Source organism: Microcebus murinus, chromosome 11 (genome assembly GCF_040939455.1).
Source record: "Microcebus murinus isolate Inina chromosome 11, M.murinus_Inina_mat1.0, whole genome shotgun sequence".
Taxonomy (NCBI): Eukaryota; Metazoa; Chordata; class Mammalia; order Primates; family Cheirogaleidae; genus Microcebus; species Microcebus murinus.
The window spans coordinates 89413529-89436711 of record NC_134114.1 but is presented as its reverse complement, the minus strand read 5'-3'; positions in this window follow the sequence as shown (position 1 = coordinate 89436711).

Here is a 23183-nt window from a genome sequence, read left to right as displayed (position 1 = left end):
CAGTCCCATACAATGATATTTGATTTAAGAAATATATTACATCATAGAGTTTATTGCCTCATCCTTGTAGTATGTTTTACCCATGCTGGTGCTTCATCCATGCCTTCAAAATGCTGTCCCATTATTCTTTCATTCTGTCACCTGTGACTGGTTTGGTATTTGATGGAACAAGTGGATCCCATGGCAACGGGACTACTGTTGTGCTAACTTTTTATAAAGTATACCTTTTTATTTAAAATAAGATGATGTTATAGGTACCATGTGGGTGGATCAAAAACTCAGTAAGGACTTGGATAATGTTACTGGTTGGGACAAACCATATCCATTATATATCTTAACCTGAGCAATATGAATAGATGCCCTTCCTGGGATAGAGGTTGTCCAATGTAGTCAACTTGCCACCACATGCCTGGTTGGACTCTTCCTGAGAATAATGAATAGAATAATGTTTTATCTGGACTCACCATTAGTCTCTTTGCTGGAAGGCTTGACATTCAGCAGCATTAGTAGCTAGATCAGCCACGGTGAGGGGTATTTGCAACTAGGCCCATGCATAGCTTCCATCCTTGCCACAGTGGCTACTATATTCATAAGCTCATTATGCAAGCACTGGGGTAGCCAATGGCAGAAGCTGACTGACATCAACTGGTGGAGCCACTCTTCTGTGGTGGGTGCTCTCTGACAGGCATTAACACATGACACAAAAATCTTCACGCTCATGCACTCACCATAGCTACATCCACATTTTCTTTCCCAAGAATCCTTATCTTTAATATTCCAATCTTTTCTTCCCAGGACTCTGGTCACCCAAATAAACTTTTTATTGATGCCTGTAGTTCAAATCCACTAATATTGTTGTCACTGCCCATGGGAGGATTTCTCTTTACCACTGTCATTCATAGACACCTGGAGTCAGGCTGCATTTTAGTAGCAGTCCTTTTGGGCTTGTACAAAGTCCTTTGGGGCTGGTACACTGTACTAACCAATACTTCACACTGGGACGACCTTTTTCTCCTGCCATCAATTGCCCATAAGTCTCTTCCATTGGGCATCTCTGACCTTAGGCTTGGCGAGTCTAATAGAATCTTGCTCCTGATCACAAGGCTCAATAATTAGATTCTCTATCGGGGCTCAGTAACATGCCTGGAACTGCTTTTCAAATGGTGTATAAATTCTCCATGACATAGGAGACCAATATGATAGTCTGTGAGATATTCAGATAGCCTGGGTACTTTGTACTGTTTTGTTCCCGAGAAGGGGAAGAGTTGACATAGTCCTGGGGCAAGATTGTCATATTTCACTGGAGTCTGCTGCTGGCTTTCATATTTTGCTTTAAATTGATAATTAATTACCCTTTGCTTTAGCCTTTGCTGCAATCATAACACTCACCAAGAGCAACGCAACTCCAATATACTTGTAATTATTACTTCTGAACCTCTCCAGTGCCTGGGATATGACATCCACCAGTGGATTCCTTTCCACTGACATATCATCCCAGTTCAATTTCCATGAAAAGTTAACTATTTTATCATTTCAGCATTCCCAATGCTATCAGTATTTCCCTACCACTAGTAATTGAGTCTTCATTGTATATAATCTGGAAAGTAATAATACAGTTCCCAAATCCCTTTATATTTAACATTAATCATTTTTTTATTTTGAAAAAAATATTCAACAACAGTGGAAATAATTATTTTTTCCTAAGTTCTTTGAGAACTAATTGCCATAGAATGCCTGTCACCCCCAAATGCTTTGTGTGTTTTATACAAACAAGGGCATTCTCCTATATTTCCTTAATGCAACCTTCAAAATCAGGAAATTAGCATTTAAATATTGCTACCACTAACCCTCGGTCTCCATCCAAATCTTAGCAATTGTCCCACTAATGGTCTTTATAAAAAATTATCAGTGTAGAATGACTCATTGCATTTTGATGTCATGTCCCTTTAGTTTTCTTTAATCTAAAATAGTTCTTCAGTCTTTCCTTGACTTTCATAATATTGACACTTTTAAAGATTACAAGAAATTTATTTTATGGAATGTTTGCAGAATATCTGATATTTCCAGATAGTTAGATTTAGGTTGTGCAGTATTTATCTTTCCAAGGAATGTAAAAAAAAAATATATGCTGCATTTACTCATTGCATCCTATCAAGTAATGGATGTTTTTGTTTTTTTCCATTGCTAGTTTACTAATTTGATATATGAGTAGCTTGTCCACTGTAAAGTTACTCTTGTCATCTTTGTGATTAATAAGTGTTTGGTTCAGAGATAATTTGAATCTAAGTAAATATCTTATTTTTAATCAAACTTTTAATTTTTAATTAAGTAATACCAATAAGTTCTCATAAGCTCCTATTGTATTCACTGGTTTCAATTTACTACCACCCCTTATTCATATTTATGACCAAATTGTTTCAGATTTGACCAGTGGAGTGCCTTCAAGCTGGTTTCTGATATATCCCATCATTCTTGGGCACTTTTTTATTTGTTCTCAAAAAGATGTTCTGAGTTCAACTTATACTTTCTCTGTCCTAGCCCTGGATCAGTCATTTCTCTAAGGAGTTCTAGTTCCTTTAAGTGGAGAATGAAAGTTAGAAGCCGACATGCAGGTGTTAGGTCTATGCATTGCTATTGGGGTGTCACTGCCATTAGGCGCTCTCACAAGACAGAGCTAGGGGATATATGTACATATACAAAGTGTCATTTATTTTTATATCCATCTGTATATTTTGATATTTATGAATGTATACCAATATCTCCAATTGTAACCCAAAGCCACGTTTATATAAATTTCTTCTCCAACAGTTTTCTATCTTCAGCATATATTTGCTTACTTGATCAATACCCATGTACATGACCAATCTCTTGCCCTCTTTTCAATACTGGCTTGTAGTACTTACACAGACACTTCACCTAACTCTGATTGATTTTACACTCTGAACTGCTATTCCACCATTCCTTATACAGATATCCTCTTTATTCTGGCTTCAAAATCCAGTGATGGGCTTTCACTGCTGCTGTAGTCCTGGAGGGATTTCTTTTTTACCCTTTCCCAACTCCAGTGGTCCATGCAGGGCTGACATCCTCTGTTCCTTAGTATTCTTCTTCATCTCACCACAGATACTCTGTGCAGGACACTCTGTTCTCTGATGCCCTCCTTATTCTTCTGAGACTTTGATTCACCCTCTTGTGCCTCCTTCCACTTGAATGCTTACCTTGCTTATACTTAACTTATGATGCCTTGGGACTTCTGGCCTACACCTTTCTCACCTGGCTCCGCCATTAGCCACTGCCTGTTTTAGAGTTTGTATTCAAGGACCACTTAAGTACCATCTATCTTAGGTTGTGCTCCTTGAGAAACTCATTCTAAGATGGAAAGTTGCTTGCAGGAACTTTATTGAGGAATGTTTCTAGGGGCAACACCTGTGAGGGAATGAGAGCAGCATCTAAGCCCATGGGGAGCTACACAGTGGTTATTCCTTCAGAGTTACTGCACGTTGAGACACGCATGTGAGGTCTTTGTCTTGTCACATCAACCATTTATTGGACGTGGGCTGCAGCCAGGAAGAGGCAATGTGGGATGGCTGACTTTGGCTGGAGGGGGAATCTGAACAACAAAGCACAGTGTGTACTTGATTTGGTTTCTGAACCTGGAAAATAATAGAATTGAGTTGCCTTTGTAAAAATACATATTTTTAGACAATATCCTCAGAGTATATTTCAGTGACCCTTGAATAGGCTTAGGATATATATCTCTTTTAAATGTCCCCAAATGTTCAATATTTATCTTGTTTGCCTATAGTTGACCTTTAACTAATATTATGACTTTATGTATGTATATGCCTGAGATTTTTGCTCTCAGAATAGGCAGATGGAACTTGAAATTTAGAACTCTTAATTCTCATAATTGATCTTTTTGGTTATACTTTATCTACCATCTCTTTTGATGTCTGATCAAAGAGTAATGAATTATTTGTTATTGGTTCATGTTTTCTATTTGCTTTCTATGGTCATGAAATGGTAATACTTCCAATGTGACCAAACTTGCCATTTACATCACACAGAGGAAGCTAAATATTTTAATGTGTTAATTTTTTGTATGTTTTAATATGACACATAAAATATTCTACAGTAGTTAAAGAAACTATGGATTGTATATTGTGTGTCAACTTTAAATCATAAGATTCAGAAAATATGAGTAAGTATAGCTTATTGAGCACAAAGCTTGAGGATAGCCACCCTGCAACCATCATTTCCAAAAGGTTGGGGTCAGTACTCCAAAGTGAGGAAACTAAGGTTTCAGTGAAATAGGCAGAAACAGTTTTAGCAGAGTTGCAACATTTTCTATACAAGGCTAGTATGTACATTACAGCAATTTGATTAATGTAGCTTGCTACATTCGAAGGAAGATTGCTTTACCATTCTGCAAGGAGGAGTAATGTTCTGAGGGAGTCTTATCTCTAGCACCACTTGGTTATTTCCAATCATTTACAGGAAAAAGCAGAAGTTGCAACTGAATGCTACATGACTCATGCTACATAGCCATATTCCTCTCAAGGCTCAGAATAACTTAAAGTTCCAAGAGCTTTGAGTTTGAATTATTTAATTTCACAATTGCATGATCCTTACTTTAAAACATGTTGAAATCATTTTCTTCATGTTTTCAGTTCCATATTTCCAGATTAGTACAAAGCAGGTTTGGTGATGGCCTCTTTCTACACTGGAAAGATTCTTATGTCAACGAAATGAACGTCAAACGTGCATAATCCCATGGCACAGATGTTAAGACATTTCCACGTTTCTTAAATGAAGAAAGGGTAAGATACTCTTCAGAAGTTCTATGCAGGGAATGCTGCGTGTACATGATACCTCTGTATGTAGATACGTTAACTGTCAGAAAATTCACTGAGCAGGATAAATAGGCAAGAGGAAGCAAGCTCTGCAGGACAATCTAACTCTCCAATACTGTGGGTGTCTGAAACTGTGGCAAATCTAGAGAAACTGGAGATCTTGAAGCAAATGGCTCTAACAGTCTAAGAAAGTACAGATCTTTCTAAGCTATTGCATTACACAAATATATCTCATGCTTTTTCCAGGCTGGAGGTAGTGCATAACCCATAACCCTTTAATGTCAAAGGTATTTTGAGTTTTATGACATTTCATAAAACATACCATGAAAAATTCTGAAAGGTTTTTCTCCTCCCACCCCCAGGAGTTGGCCTGCTTCATTACTGTTTCCTTTACTTTGTAGCACATTACAAGTTTGACATAGTGAAATTAGAGAGTCATATATAAACATGAGGGAAAGCTCATCCAGTGTGTAGTGAATCACATATCAGTCTTTTGCTGAGGCTCTCATAGATGGAGTTTCAAACAAAATCAGAGGCTCTCCCTTACTTTTATTAAAATGATTGCCTAGATACATCCTAGAGAGTATATAGCCATCAGGAAATAAAGACTGACCTGTGTATTTCCATTTCATAAAGACATGTCTATTCCATCTATCTGTTGTTCAACGTATTACAAATTTTGTTTGCTATTACTCAATACAAAATTGTGGAATCCTATAGTATAAAAGTATATCATTTACTTATGCTGAAAATATAAATGGAAAGTGATATTTTGTACATATTAGTTTTTCCTATTTATATTCATTCAATCACAAATGTTCTAACACATGTGAGGTGCCGGGGTAAGTAAAGGTGTTTAGATTAAAGGTTAGCTGCTGATTGGCTTTTTGGATCTCTTGAGAAGTACTTATCTAGCTGTGGTTTGAACATCTTCATTGTTGGAGAACTCTGCCTAATTAACTACCATATTCAACAGCTTTGTTGATTTTGTTTCTATCTAACTTCACACATTGTCTTAATTCTGTTTCTTGGAACCACACAATAACACCCTAATTCCTTTTTCTCATGATAATATTTAAAATATTTGAAACAGCTATCATGATTTAGCAGACTGCATATCTGGAATGATTCATTTTGTCTTTCAAATAGTAAAATTATGTACCAGGGTAGTCACTTGGGGCATTCGAGGATAGGAGAATGTGGGATGTGCGTGTTAATATGGGCTAGACATTAGGGAGTAATATTAACACTGAGCTAGCTCTGGGCCAGGATGTGGGCTTCAGATGACAAGGCATCTTCAAAGGGAAATACTACATAGGCTACTTTATGCTTTATTTTGTACTATCAAATGAAAACAACACAGGGAAAAAAATTCCAAATTATTAAAAAAACTTAAAAATCTTATATTTCTGAATTTATAATTTTTGTGTGTGTTCATATATTTGTGCCATCATATGTCAGTGAAAATCTATGAAAACATAATATCCAGTATTTGTCTTTGATTACAAAGCACACAGGAAATAAGGTTGTGGAATTGAGTATAAGTGTCTGCCATCCTAATCACAATTTGAAACATGTTATGGAAGAATCCTTGCCAAGACGTGAAAAGAAATCTGAGAGAGACCCATGGAGCTCCTAGCTTGCCTTTACTTCCTCCAGCTGCTGCTTCGGCCTTTCCCAGGGTGGTACATTCTGGTTCACTAACCTGGCCTAATTTAATCTTCACTTAGATGCTGTTATGAACCATAGAATTGTCAAAAAAAAAAAAAAAATAGAAATCAATGGTTTGGAGCCAGATAGGCAGAGTGCCATTCTACTTATTGTTGCTATTGTTATCATTTCATGTATGAGTGATAAAGAGGTAATCGTATTGGCCTCATAATGTTGTGTTTTGAAGATTAAATGCAGTAATGTATCCACATCACCAGTAGAGTGCTTGTCAGATTCTGAGGGTTCAATAATTATTGATTATAATTAGATTATTTATATTAAGTCATTTTGTATGAAATTTTGTTGCATAAAAGTTAACAGTTCTTTGTGAGGGAAGAAACAATAAGATCTACTCATGAGTACTCCTAAGTTTTTAAAAGAAAAACAAATAAACATATGTATTTTTCACACCATCCTTTACTGTTCTGGATCAAACTTGATTGAGCTACTCCTTCTTTCTGAATTTATCTGATATGATAAAAAAAAATGTGGCTCTTAAGTCATTGATTCCACTTTCTATCTATAAGTCAATTTGCATCTGAAGTCTTTTGTTTAAAACCTTGAATTTTACCTTTAACTCTCTTTAAAAATCAAAACTGAATTTTCAAATTATTTTTATAAAACTGTATAACAATGTAAACTATAAATTATAAAAAAGATGCAATTTTTAAAAAACTTTTTTAAAACTTTTTCTCAATAGTTAGGAAGACAAAAAGTTGATTGAAATTGATTGAATGGAGAAAACTTAATTTCCTCTAGTTTTCATTGAACTGCAGGAGGCATTTTACTCAATGATGGAAAAATAAAAATCAAACCAGAGAATTTGAAATTTGTCTGAAAAAAATAAAATTTTTATAATGATATTCAGATTGTGTAACACAGCAAGAATTAGAAATGAAATTTAGTTAATTCGTGAGGAATATGATTCTGAAGAATGCTATTGACTAAGGAGAAAATATTCCATATACAAAAATATTTTTAAGATATAAGAATACTCTTTGAAGAGCTCAATTTTGAGCATCAAATCTCTATATTTTTTATTTATGTGTAACAAATTACAACAAACTTAGTATTAATAGCTTAAAGCAACACAAACATGTTCCTGTAGGTCAGAAGTTTGGGCAAGATTAGCTGGGCCTTCTGCTCAAATTCTCAAAATGCTGCAATCAAGTTGTCAGCCAGAGCTGGGCTCCCATCTGGGGCTAGAGATCTTCTTGGAAATTCACATTGTTGTTGGCAGAATTCACTTCCTTGCAGCTGTAGAATTCATGGAGGCTGTGTCTTCAAGGACAGCAGGAGGTGGCACTTCACATTCTTTTAAAGTACTCACATGATTAGGTCAGGTCTACCTAAGATAATCTCTATTTTGATTAACTGGAAGTCAACTGATTAGTAATCTAATTAGGGCAATGAAATCCTATCATATTTACAAGTCCTGCCCACACTCAAGAAGAGGATATTACAGAGAATGTGTATGCCAGAGGTTGGGGACTCTTAGACTTCTGCATGCCATAATATCTGAAACACTTTTTTAAGATGAAAAACTACTATGCAAGTTACTAGATAAATAAGTGATAGACCATTTGGAATTTCAAATGTGCCCACTTTCATTTATTTACTACCTTGACTATTTTCACCCAAAGTAATTATGTCAAAATATGTTCAGTCCTTTTTCAGTTTTAGCTGCTCTGCCGCATCTGTGACTACCCATTATCTGCCTGTGAACCATAGACAATATCCATAGAGTTATCTCTAGAGGCTAGTTTCCCTTCAGAGTAAAGAGAAGCCTCGTAGGAAATATAAGCATATAATTAACAGATGCTGACTGATATACTCATTCTTTGAGTGATTCAGTGCAGAGCCTGTGTTTTTATCTCCATACCCTCTGACAGATGATATATAAACATCCGAGTAAGCCTGTCAAAAATCAGAATAGAGTGACTTCTCTTCATGCATAGAATATTGCCCTATGTTGCCATAGAAATCAGTTGAAGAATCATTTTTTTTAATATTTCCACAATTCTTCCTTTGACCACTAATGATAGACAAACATGGAATAGGTCTTTAAAGGGCTTCATTCTCTTTAAGCATTCAGCTAGTATATACTAGCTAATATAAGGAAAATAATCTTTATGACCATTTGACCACTTTATTCTCCCTTATATTTTTGACAATTTTCATTGCTTTTAATCTTTTTTCCACCCTTTTCTTCACTTGACTAATTTCTTTACACAGCCAACACATTAAGATGTGATGGATTCAAACTTGCTTCAAACTGACCCTCAATTATAAGGCTGCCAGGCTGCTGTTGATGGACTTTTTATATTGTTATACGGTTACTGGACTGAGCAGTGTTTCCACACTCAGCATCATCATAATCTAATCTGTTTTCTGCCTGCAATGTCAACTTGCAAAGATGGAGATCAGGCAGAATTCCAGGAGCCACAATCATAGCACCTGCAGGCTGGCTGTTTTGCCAGAACACCAAAAGGAATGATGGAATTAAGAAGTGCTATAGTCAGCTCACATAATGAAGATTAAAATGATAATTTGCCTTGCAGTAATTTGAATTACTCAACTAAATCTTTGTTGTGCTCTGAGATGTTCTAGCAATAGATATTAAATTGTTTAATCTGTTGGGATTTTGTCATTTTAAAGAATTGGGGGTAATGGCAATTTTTTTCAAAATGAAAATAAATTGACATAATTTTATATTTAGATCTTTCAGCCTGGGTAGAACTCAAATATTAGGCATGGCCCCAAGGAAAATTCAGTAGAAATGATCAAAATACAGTTCTTAAACAACCTGAGAACTTTTTGTTCCAATTTTACTGCAGCAAAATGCTCTGTTATATTCATGTGTACATAAAGGTGAACTGACATTATGAAAATGGCCATTTTAAACATTCATAATTTATGGTCTTTTTTCTTAAATATTGTTATAAATGTATAACTAATAGCTTGACTTTCAATTAATGCAATTTATAAAACACACCTATATTTACTTTATCTGAGCAGTACCTGTTAAAGGATCTGATATGGGACACACTGGTTTTGTCACGCTGTTTATTTGAGTTTTAATTTATCTCGCAGTGATTAATAAGCAACTCAAAATATTTGAACAAATGCTCAACATCTGTAGGATTTTGATGTGATCCCCAAACTCAAAAAGGGTTTTGTAGTAAGTCAGAAAGTGGAACGAAATCATTACTAGGAAAAATTTCAGATATTAAAGATCTCTCAAATGACAATGAGTAGATCCATGAGCATTTAATTGTTGAAGGTAGTTCAAAGGTACACGAATTTAAGAGCTTCATCTGTCACCAATGGTAGTCTGCATATAAAATTTTCTTTGTAGGGCCAAAATGTTATAAATTTACCAATATATAAGACAAAGGGCACAGATAAACACAAATACTCGAGGAGGAAAAAGTATCTCAAATAATTATTCTGAGTATGTCCACTCGTGAGTCTATATAATTTAAGGGATGGGTCCTAAATGTAGACTAAGCTCCTACCTTGGTTATGCTATTTGTTAATTGTGTATCTTTGGAAAGTTTCCTAATTTTTCTATGCCTTATTTTTTTAATATGTAATAATGGAGACTTTATATCCCATCAAAATATTGTATTAAGTAAATAAGAACATTTGAGAGGGAGGAGAATCAAGATGGCGGATAAGAAACACCGCCACACAGAGTGTCTCTGCAGAAAAGACAGATTGTAGCAGAAATTAGAAGAAAGAACCAAAAAGACAAGCATACATTGGACAAGGGTCGGAAGGAGGGGTACCTGAGACCATGGGATATCCCACAGGAGGAGGTTGCGGAGGAGAACTGGAAGCAGAGACCTATGGAGCAGCTTGGAGACCAGCGGCAAGGGTAGGTGGAGAATTTAACTTTCCCCTCCTTTGTATCTCGGAGTGCTGGTGGGCTCCCCAGTGGGTGGAGAGAACCTGTTGACACTAGCCCAGAGATGGCTACTGCCAGTGAGCGGTAAGCCTGCACACCCTTTTCACAGCACCTACTGACTCATCATACAGGGAGTGGTCAAATCTCACCCACAGACACCACCTACTGGCTCAGAAACTAAACAAGGCATGTGAATACCCAAATGAAAACCTAAAGGAAAGAAGCAACAACTGATTGACATGGGAAGAAATCAGTGAAGGAACTCCAGAAATATGAAGAACCAAACAGAAACCACACCCCCAAAGAGGAGCACCAGCCCCTTAGAAATGGACACCAACCAAAATGAAAGAAGAGGAATTCCAAATGTGGATCATAAGAAAATTCAATGATCTGCGAGAACAACTCAATAACCAACACAAAGAAACCACAAAAAGCCTCCAGGACCTAGAACAAAAGTTCACTAAAGAAATCGATACAATGAAGAAAAGTTTAACCGAACTCCTAGAAATGAAGAATCAATTCAGGGAACTACAAAATTCAGTGGAAAGCATCAAGAACAGAGTAGATCAAACAGAAGAAATAATCTCAGAGATTGGAGATAACAACTTTCAATTAAATAAATCAGCCACAGAGATAGAGCAGAGAAACAAGAGAAAAGAGCAAAGCCTATAAGAGATGTGGGATTATGTGAAGAAGCCTAATGTTAGGGTCATAGGGTTACCAAAAGGGGAAGAAGAAAACACTTAAGCGTTGGACAAGCTATTTGAATATATAACAGAGGAAAATTTCCCAGGCCTTGCTCAAAATCTCGATATACAAGTTCAAGAAGCTCAGAGGACCCGTGGGAGATACAATGCAAACAGGAAGACATCACGACATGCAGTCATCAGACTGACCAAAATATCAACTAAAGAGGCCCTTCTAAGAGCTGCAAGATGGAAAGAAGCAAGTAACATACAAGGGAAAGCCAATTCGAATAACACCAAACTTCTCTACTGAGACTTTATAAGCAAGGAGAGACTGGGGCCCCATTCTCAGTCTTCTGAAACAGAACAATGCCCAGCCTAGAATCTTATTCTCTGCAAAACTAAGTTTTGTATATGAAGGAGAAATAAAGACATTCTCAGATAAGCAAAGACTGAGGGAATTCACCAAGACCAGACCAGCCCTACAAGAAGTACTTAAAACAGTGTTACCCACGGATCAGCACAATAAACACTCACGAATGTAAATCTACTCAAAGCTAAAGATCAAAGTCCAGACACTACAATGGCTCAAGAGAGAAAACAAAGCAACAAAGTTCAACCCAACATAATGAACAAAAATCTGCCCCACCTATCAGTTATTTCAATAAATGTGAATGGCTTGAACTCCCCACTCAAGAGACATAGGCTGGCCGAATGGATAAAAAAACAAGCCAAGTATCTGCTGCCTTCAGGAAACACATCTAACCTGCAAGGATGCAATTAGACTAAAGGCAAAGGGGTGGAGAACAATATTTCAAGCAAATGAAACCAAAAGAAAGCTGGTGTGGTGGTGCTAATTACAGATAACTTAGTTTTTAAATCAACAAATGTAATAAAAGACAAAGAAGGTGACTATATACTGGTGAAGGGTAAAGTTCAACAAGAAGACATAACAATTCTAAATATATATGCACCCAACCTTGGAGCACCCAGATTCATAAATTAAACTCTACTGGATCTAAACAAATGGATAGACAGCAACACTTATGGAATAAGTCTCCAATAATAGTTAGAGACTTTGACACCCCACTGACAGCATAGGACAGATCCTCCAAACAGAAAATCAACAAAGAAATAATGGACTTAAACAGAACCCTAGAACAAATGGTCCCAACTGACATTTATAGGACATTCTACCCCCAAAACGACTGAATATATGTTCTTCTCATCAGCTCATGGGACATTCTCTAAGATTGACCATATCCTAGGATGCAAAGCATGTCTCAAACAATTTAAAAAAATAGAAATTATACCATGTATCTTTTCAGACCACAGTGGAATAAATGTAGAAATCAATTCTAACAGGAGTCCTAATTTCTACACAAAGTCATGGAAACTAAACAACTTTCTGCTGAATGATCATTCAGGAAATCAAGATGACAGAAATCAAAAGATTCTTTGAACTGAATGACAAAGGTGACACAAGTTACCAAAACCTGTGGGACACAGCTAAAGCAGTCCTGAGAGGAAGGTTTATTTCCATAAATGCCTATATCCAAAAGTCGAAAAGATCACAAATAGACAACCTAATGAATCATCTCAAAGAGCTGGAAAAAGAAGAACAGACCAACCCCAAACCCAGAAGAAGAAGTGAAATCATTAAGATCAAATCAGAACTAAACAAAATTGACAACAGGGAAACTATATGGAAGATTAATAAAACAAAAAGTTGGTTCTTTGAAAAATAAACAAAATTGACACACCATTGGCTAGACTAATGAAAAGTAGAAAAAAGTCTCTAATAAGCTCCATCAGGAAAATAAAGGAGAAATTACAACTGATGCCACAGAGATAGAAGATATAATTTATGAATACTACAAAAACCTCCATGCACACAAACAGGAAAATGAGGAAATGGACAATTTCTTAGAAACACACAGCCTTCCTAGGCTCAACCAGGAAGAAATAGAATTCCTGAAGAGACCAATATCAAGTTCTGAAATTGAAACAGCAATAAAAAACCTTCCTAAATAGAAAAGTCCTTTCTTTCACACCCGAATTTTACCACACCTACAAAGAAGAACTGGTGCCTATCCTGCAGAAATGATTCGACAACATCGAACATGTCAGAACCTCCCCAACATATTTTATGAAGCAAACATAACCCTGATACCAAAACCAGGTAAGGATGCAACAATAAAAGAAAACTATAGACCAATATCCCTTATGAATATGGATGCAAAAATTCTCAACAAAATCCTAGCCAATCGAATCCAGGTGCTGGTCAAGAAAATAATTCATCACAACCAAGTGGGCTTCATCTGAGGGATGCAGGGATGGTTCAACATACGTAAATCTATAAATGTAATTCTGCATATAAACAGAAGCAAAAACAGAGACCATATGATCCTCTCAATAGATGCAGAGAAAGCATTTGACAAAATTCAACACCCTTTTAATGATAAGAATGCTCAACAAAATAGGCATAGATGGGGCTTACCTAAAAATGATACAAGCCATATATGACAAACCCACAGCCAATATCATACTGAATGGGGAAAAACTGAAAGCATTCCCACTTAGAACTGGAACAAGACAAGGTTGCCCACTTTCTCCATTTCTGTTCAACATAGTGCTGGAAGTCCTCACTACAGCAATCAGACAAGAGAGCGGAATTAAGGGCGTCCAAATGGGAGCAGAAGAGATCAAACACTCACTCTTTGCTGGTGACATGATATTATATCCAGAAAACCCCAAGGATTCAACCAAGAGACTCCTTTATCTGATAAATGAATTTGGTAACGTCTCAGTATACAAAATCAATACACAGAAATCAGAGGCATTCATATACACCAACAACAGTAAAAGTGAGAACAAAATCAAAAACTCAATTCTCTTCAAAATAGCAACAAAGAAAATAAAGTACCTTGGAATATATTTAACTAAGGAGGTAAAAAACCTCTATAGGGAGAATCATGAAACACTGAAGAAGGAAATAGCAGAGGACGTAAACCAATGGAAGAATATACCATGTTCATGGGTTGGCAGAATCAACATTGTTAAAATGTCTATACTACCCAAAGTGACCTACAGAGTTAATGCAATCCCTATCAAAATACCATCATCATTTTTCATAGATATAGAAAAAATAATTTTATACTTCATATGGAACCCGAGAAGACCATGTATAGCAAAATCAATCCTAGGCAATAAAAACAAAATAGGAGGTATCAATTTACCAGACTTCAAACTATACTACAAGGCTATAGTCATTAAAACAGCTCTTTACTGGCACAAGATCAGGGACATTGACCAGTGGAACAGAACAGAGAACCCAGATATAAAACCATCCTCATATAGCCAACTAATCTTTGACAAAGCAGACAAAAACATACACTGGGGAAAAGAATACTTATTCAATAAATGGTGCTGGGAAAACTGGATAGCCACATGTAAAAGACTAAAACAAGACCCACACCTTTCACCTCTCACAAAAATCAACTCACGCTGGGTAACAGATTTGAACCTTAGGTGTGAAACTATTAGAATTCTAGAGGAAAATGTTGGAAATACTCTTCTAGACATTGGCCTAGGCAAAGAATTTATGAAGAAGACCCCAAAGGCAATCACAACAGCAACAAAAATAAACAAATGGGACCTGATCAAATTAAAAAGCTTTTTGCACAGCCAAAGAAACTGTCAAGAGAGCAAACAGACAACCCACAGAATGGGAGAAAAATTTTGCCAGCTACACATCTGATAAAGGGCTGATAACTAGAATCTATTTAGAACTCAGGAAAATCAGCAATAAAAAATCAAACAACCCTATCAAAAATGGGCAAAGTACATGAACAGAAACTTCTCAAAAGAAGACAAAATAATGACCAACAAATATGTGAAAAATGTTCAACATCTCTACTCATCAGGGAAATGCAAAGAAAAACCACAGTGAGATATCACTTAACTCCAGTCAGAATGGCCTTTATCAAAAAGTCCCCAAACAACAAATGCTGGTGTGGATGCAGAGGGAGGGGAACACTCCTACACTGCTGGTGGGACTGCAAACTAGTTCAACCTCTGTGGAAAGCAATATGGAGATACCTCAAAGCGATACGAGTAGATCTACCATTTGATCCAGCAATTCCACTACTGGCATCTACCCAAAAGATCAAAAGTCACTTTATGAAAAAGACACCTGCACTCGCATGTTTATAGCAGCACAATTCACAATTGCAAAGCTATGGAAACAACCCAAGTGCCCACCAATTCATGAGTGGATTAATAAAATGTGGTATATGTATACCATGGAATACTACTCAGCTTTAAGGAACAACAGTGATATAGCACCTCTTGTATATTCCTGGATACAGCTGGAACCCATTCTACTAAGTGAAGTATCTCAAGAATGGAAAAACCAGCACCACATGTACTCACCAGCAAATTGGTATTAACGGATCAACACCTAAGTGGACATATAGGAGTAACATTTATCGTGTGTCAGAAGGGTGGGATGGGAGAGGAGGGGATGGGTATATACAACCACAAGGAGTAAGATGTGCAACGTTTGGGGGATGGACATGCTTGAAGCTCTTACTAGAGGGGGGAGGGGGGCATGGGCAATATAAGTAATCTTAACACTTGTACCCCCATAATACGCTAAAATAAAAAAAAGAGAACATTTGAGATTCTTAGTACAATTCCTGAAACACAATGAAGATACTATAGTTTGGCTATTATTTTCATTGTTTGTGGGCTCTTTGTTATAGTAGCATGAGCCTTCAAGGGATATGTACTGCGTGCCAGGCTTGATATTAGGATTCAGGGATACAACAATGAATGATAAAAGTTCCTGTCCTTACAGAGCTTATCTTCTATTAGAAAAACAGTATATCAGTGCTCTCAAACTAGCATATATGAGAATTACCTAGAATACTTTTTAAAACACAGAATGCTGAGCCCCACCCACAACAATCATCGTTTAGTATGTCTGAGGTGGAGCTTGAGAACATGCATTCTAACAAGTTCCCAGGTGATGCTGACAACGCTGGCCTGTGGATGACTCTTTGAAAATCCTAGCCTAACAATTTCTAAAATAATGGTGGTAATTAGTATTACAGGAATATAAAAATAGTGACATAGAGGCACAACCACTTGGACCAATGCAGGGATTTCAAGAGGCCTTTTTGGAAGACATGGTGCTGCAGTGATAAGTGAGGGGTAAATATTAACCAAGTGAGCAAATGCAATGAGTATTTTATGTATTAGGATTAACAAGGGCAAAAATCACATGAAATACTAATACATGTGGGAATTTTTCTAGTTTGTTTTCAGAATATTCCTTTGCTTTTAATCCATGTATGATTTACTTCCTTTTCAAGAATATTAAAAATAATTCTCTAATATTTATCTACTTTTTCATAAGGTAATAAAAATGAAATTTATACTTGCCTTGAAAAATGAGTCCAAAATAATATGAAATTAAAACTATTGATAAAAATACAATTTGATGATTAATTTCCAATATTCGTATTTCCCATTCTTGTTCTTTTTTCAATAGTAGTTGTAAAATTTCATAACTCTTATAGTTTTGTATAGTTATGAAACATGAAGTAAAATATTGTCACTTGAATGTGTTTCTCCAATTTAAACAGTATGTGTTCAAAATAGATGATTAAATGATTTTTAAAATTACTAATTTTATTATTTTTGTAAAATTATTCAAAGTAGAAAAATTATAAAACATAGAATCTACCAGTCATTTTCACTACCCAAGTATAACTCTAATTAGTATTTGATGTCCCAAAATTCAGATATTTCTCTATTAAAACACAAGGATAGAAAGACAAATAGAAATAAAATTTAACCTACAGAAAAGGAGAAAATATTTGCAAACCATACATCTGACAAGGGGTTAATATCTAAGAATATATAAGAAACTCAAACAACTGAATAGTAAGTACAAAAGCAAATGACTTTATTATTAATTTAAAAAAAAGGCAAAGGACTGGAATAGACATTTCTTTAAAGAAAACATACAAATGGCTAACAAGTATATGAAAAACTGTTCAACATCACTAATTATTAGGGAAATGCAATTAAAGCCACAAGGAGATATCACTCTATAACTGTTAGAATAGTTATTATAAAAAAAACAAGAGGTAAATGTCGATCAGTATGTGGAGGAAAGGGAACTCTTGTATACTGTTGGTGGGAATGTAAATTCTTGCAACTATTATGAAAAATGGTATGAAAGTTCCTCAAAAAAATTAAAAGTGGAACTATCATATGACCCAGCAATCCTGTTTCTGGGCATGTATCCAAAGGAATTGAAAACAGGATCACAAAGTGATATCTGCAATTTTGTATTCATTGCAGCATTATTCACAATAGCCAACAACCTAAGTGTCCATCAAAAGATGAATGGATAAAGAAAATGTGATACATATACATAATGGAATACTATTCAGCCTTAAAAAAGAGGAAAATTTTGTCATTTGTGACAACATGGATGAACATGGAGTACATCATGCTATGAAATAAGCCAGGCATAAGAAGACAAATACTGTATGATTTCACTTATATGTAGAATCTAAGAATGCCAGACACATAGAAGCAGAGTAGAATGGGAATTACCAATTTCCTCACTATAAGAAATATTAGAAATCTACAGATGTCTGTAATGGTAGAACAAGAAAAAAAATAACACAATTTTGAGGGGAGAATTGTGTTAGTTAAACTAGTCATTGTGTTTATTGAATTTCAGATATGAAAGATAAAATTGAATATTTTATCAAAATGTTAGCACTTTTGTCATTCCACCTTTTTTCATTTCACTTCAGATGCTTTACTCTGTTAAATTACAATAAAATTAAGATAATAACTTTAAGGACAATCCTATATAGTATGAGTTAAGATTTTAAAACATTATTTCTTTTTTGAGATTTAATTTGTTTATTAAATTAAAATTCAACTTTAAATAACAAATTTCAAAATCCTAATTTTTCTTAAGCTTCAAAGCTCAACTTATAAGTTTGGGGGTTCTATTTACAAATTTTTAAAAGTTATATATATATATAAATCATATAACTTCTAAATAACATTTGATTACCTTAAACTTTTAGTTAAATGAAAGCTTTCATACATTCTAAACTTATTTATATATTTAATGTGCTTAATTTCCTTTTTAAAGTTTATTGTTATTTAATTATCTAATAAAATTGTATATATTTATAGTATACAGTATGATGTTTTGATGTATATATGCATTGTAGAATGATTATATCAAGCTACTTAACATATACATGACCTCATATCCTTATATTTTTGTGGAAAGAACATTTTAAAATATACTCTCTTAGCAATTTTCAAGCATATGATACATTATTGTTAACTTTGGTCACCATGTTGTACAATAGGTCTCCCAAACTTATCCCTCCAGTCTAATTGAAACTCCAGTCTAATTTGTACCCTTTGACCTGTATCTTCCCATTCCTCTCCCACCACCTAAGTACACATCACTGCCAGTCATTGGGCTGCAACCACACCTTCTCCGATGAGATCTGAACCTCAGCCTTGGAGAGAGCATTTCCTTTACAAGTTTGCCATTCCTTGGACTCTCTGTCTCAGACACACAGTGCCTTGTTAGATTTCTCTTTATGTCATGTAGTAAACTCCTTCTTATACCTTAATAAGTTGTGATATTAAAATTCTTCTGTGTACATCATGAGGGGTTTCTCTCTCCTGGTTGGACTTACATTGATACACCTCCCTCTTGACCCCTCGGGTATCTTTGAGGAAACCAACTCCCAAGCACAGTTTGAAACTGACAATCTAAATTTATATATCAATTAATTCAAATTAGAACACATGCATAGAGCAAATTAATTCTAAATAATCAATTCAACTTAGTTTCTTTCTCTATTACAGGTTGACATGGTTGGGGATTTGAACACATTGAAACTAACTTTTTTATACAAAAAACAGTAAAACACTAGACCAGGACTCAGCAGACTGAGTTCCTTGTCCTATTTGTACCATGATAATAGGGAAAATTGCTGAATGCTTCTAAACTTCATTTTCCAAATCTGTAATATGAAGAATTTGTACTTGGTTTTTATGAGTCCTTTGGGTTCCTAACCTTTATCCTTGAAAGTGTTTATAATGGTTTCATTAACAATCTTTAACTGCTCAAAGAGGTAGTTCACTCCTCTCATTGTGAACTATTTTATATGTTTTACAGAAAAGAGACTCAAGGCTAGAAATCCTATCATCAAATAAAATGACTCAGTACAGCCCCAGGAAACATGTGGAATTATAATTATCAAAAGAGTGAAAATCTTACAGTTGCTCCCAATGCTGGTAGAAGTATGAGTGAATATTTTATTACTTTTCTTGAGATTTTAGTTTTCATCTCTGGACTTCCCTCGGAGATTTCCCACTGGTAGGGACTGACCTCAATGGAATGAAACAACTCAGACCAACCAGAATCCTATAGGCTTTCATAGGGTTCCTATAACAATGCTTCAAAAATTAGAAAAAAGTTTTATTATTTATTGTTATCATAAAAGAAAAGCACTTAAAAAGTAAGAGTGTAAAGTAGTACAAAGTAACAATTAAACATCGCCCTCAATTCTACCATCCAGAGAGAGAATCTGTCAACATTTTGGTCTATGTTCTTTAATTTTATCTTATGCATATATATCACATTTTATTAATCCACTCATGTATTGATGGGCATTTGGGTTGTTTCTACATCTTTGCAATTGTGAATTGTGCTACTATAAACATTCAAGTGCATATGTCTTTCTTATACAATGTCTTTTGTGCCTTTGAGTAGATGCCCAGAAATGGGATTGCCGGATCAAATGGTAGTTCTACCTGTAGCTCTTTGAAATATCTCTATATTAATTTCCACAGTGGTTGTACTAGTTTGCAGTCCCACCAGCAGTGTATGAGTGTTCCTATCTCTTCGCATCCACCCCAACATTTATTGTTTTGGGACTTTTTGATAGAACCATTATCACTGGAGTTAAGTGATATCTCATTGTGGTTTTGATTTGCATTTCCCTGATGATTAGAGATGTTGGAGCATTTTTTCCTGTTTTTTGGCCATTGGTCGATCTTCTTTTGAAAAGTTTCTGTTCATGTCCTCTTCCCACTTTTTGATAGAGTTGTTTGATTTTTTTTCTTGGTGATTTTCCTGAGTTCTATATAGGTTCTAGTTATCAGCCCTTTACCAGATGTGTAGCATGTGAATATTTTCTCCCATTCTGTAGGTTGTTTGTATGCTCTCATGATAGTTTCCTTGGCTGTGCAGAAGCTTTTCAATATTATCAGGTCCCATTTATTTATTTTTGTTGTTACTGTGATTGCCTTTAGGGTCTTCTCCATAAATTCTTTGCCTAGGCTAAGGTCTGTAAGAGTTTTTCCAACATTTTCTTTTAGAATTCTTATAGTTTAATGACTTAGGTTCAAGTCTGTTACCCAGCATGAGTCGATTTTTGTGAGAGGTAGAGGTGCAGATCCTGTTTCAGTCTTCTCCATGTGGCTATCCAATTTTCTCAGCAACATTTATTGAATAAGGATTCTTTTCTCTGGTGTATATTTTTGTCCTCTTTGTCAAAGATTAGATGGCTATATGAGGATGGTTTTATATCTGGGTTCTCAGTTCTGTTTCATTGGTCTATGTCTCTGTTCTTGTGCCAATACCATGATATTTTAGTTAGGATAACCATGTAGTATAGCTTGCAGTTTGATAGATTGATGCCTCCCAATTTGTTCTTTTTGCTTAAGATTGCTTTTGGTTTACAGGATATTCTCTGGTTCCATACAAAGCATAGAATTATTTTTTCTAGATCTTCAAAAAATGATGTTGATATTTTAATAGGGATTGCATTGAACCTGTAGATCACTTTGGATATTATAGACATTTTAACAATGCTGAATCTGCCGACCTATGAGCATGGTATGTGATTTTTTTCCACCTGTTTATGACCTCTGCTATTTCTTTCTTGAACGTTTCATAGTTTCCCTGTAGAGGTCTTTCACCTTCTTAGTTAAATATATTCCTAGGTATTTTATTTTCTTTGTTGTTATTGTGAAGGATATTGAGTCTTTCATTTGGTTCTCAGTTTCCAATAATGTTTTCAAAACAAGTATATTCAGTAATAAAAAAATTTTAATGCCACAAATGCTTTAAATTATATGAGAATTTCATGGGTGACTAAGGGAGTATGACAAAAAATAGTTTCTCAGAAAGTTAGAATACTTATCTGTGTTTGATGTGCTCTTCTTTTTCTACCTTGTGATCTGTTGCTCTCTATCCCTAATTTACCTGTTTCATGATCATTTTTTGTCCTGTTCTTTTGGTTCTCTTTCCATGGCATTATTAAATGGTTTAGGTGTTCATTGTTAAGATAAATCTTGCAGTGAAAGAAACAGATTCTGAATACACGGTTCAAGTCTGATAAATGTATAGATTATATTACGTACTGAACATTCTCATTAAATTTTCTACATTCTTACTGATATATAAATTAGTGAATATTAGTGATATATAAATTAGTGAAGCAAGAAGGTTCTAAGGTAAAAAAGATAATGCCAAAGTTTTGTAATACATGGTAACTAGTATTCACCTTTATAATTGCAAGACAATAGGGAATGGTGGTGACTATAGTGTACTGGAGAGTGAATAATCTTATAAAAGAGGAGTCACTCTCAGCTTCTGCTGCTTATTGTCCTAAAATAATACAAACCCACATATTGCATTCTTACTGATTTTCTTGTATATTAAATGTATCAATATGAAGAAGGGTGTTAGTACCTATAATTATGAATATGGTTTATCTATTTTGTTAGCATATAGTCTGTGTATTTTCAGGCTTTCTTATTAGGTGCAGACACATTTAGAGTTTCTTTGTGTATCTGGATACATTTTTAACAGTTTTCTTGAGGCATAATTTATAAGCCATAAAAATCATCAATTTAAAATGTACAGTTCAGTGAATTTTAGTAAAGGTATATAGTTATGCAACTATCACCTGAAATCAGATTTAGAATATTTTCATTAACATAAAATCTTTTCTTATCTGATAATCTCTACTTTATAATTTGAGTGCTAATTAATTCATTTTTAATATTATCAATGAACTGGTTCAGGTTAGGTCTGCCATGTGGCAAATTTGTTTTTATTTGTCTCATATCTAATATTTTTCAAATTTCCTTTTAAATAATTCTATTAAATAATTTTATTAAAAAACAAAACTTTAAATGAAATTTAAAATAAAATTTTATTAGCATACCATTTTAATTCTTTTATTAATAATTAACAATTTTTTAGTGATTTTAGTAATTGCTCTAAAGATTATAATATTCATGTTTAAATTACTACTATCTACCACAAATTAATATTGATTTAATTCCAGTAAAATATGGCAATTGCACAATAATACAGCTCAATTTCCTACCTCATGTACATATGATATAAGCCTGAAAATGCATGTAGTTTGTTCTGTAAACAGTTATATGATTATTAAAGAACATAAAGAAAGAAAAAACATAGATACATAAAATATATAGAGAGATATTTTTATGAATGTTTTCAGTTTTATTTTTAAAGTATAATTTCACTGAATATATAAGTCTTGGTTGATAGTTTTCTTCTTCTACAACATTAAATATGCTATTTATTGCCCTTTGCCCTACATTTTTGATGAGAGACTAAGCATTAATCATATTATAATTCCTCTGTATGTGAGGTTTAGTGCTTTTTTCTTGCTGCTTTCAAGATTCTTCCATTGTTTAGGGATAGAATAATTCTAATGATTTCTAGTTGAGTTCTCTTTTTTTTTCTGTTATTTCAAATTTGCCATTGAGCTCATCTAGTGAAACTTTCACTTCAGTTATTTTACTTTTAAACTCTTGAAATTTCATTTTTTTTATACTTTTGATTTTTCTGTTAGATCACCTATTCGTTGGCTCAATGATAGCATGTTCTTTTGACATACTGAGATTAGCTGCTTTGAA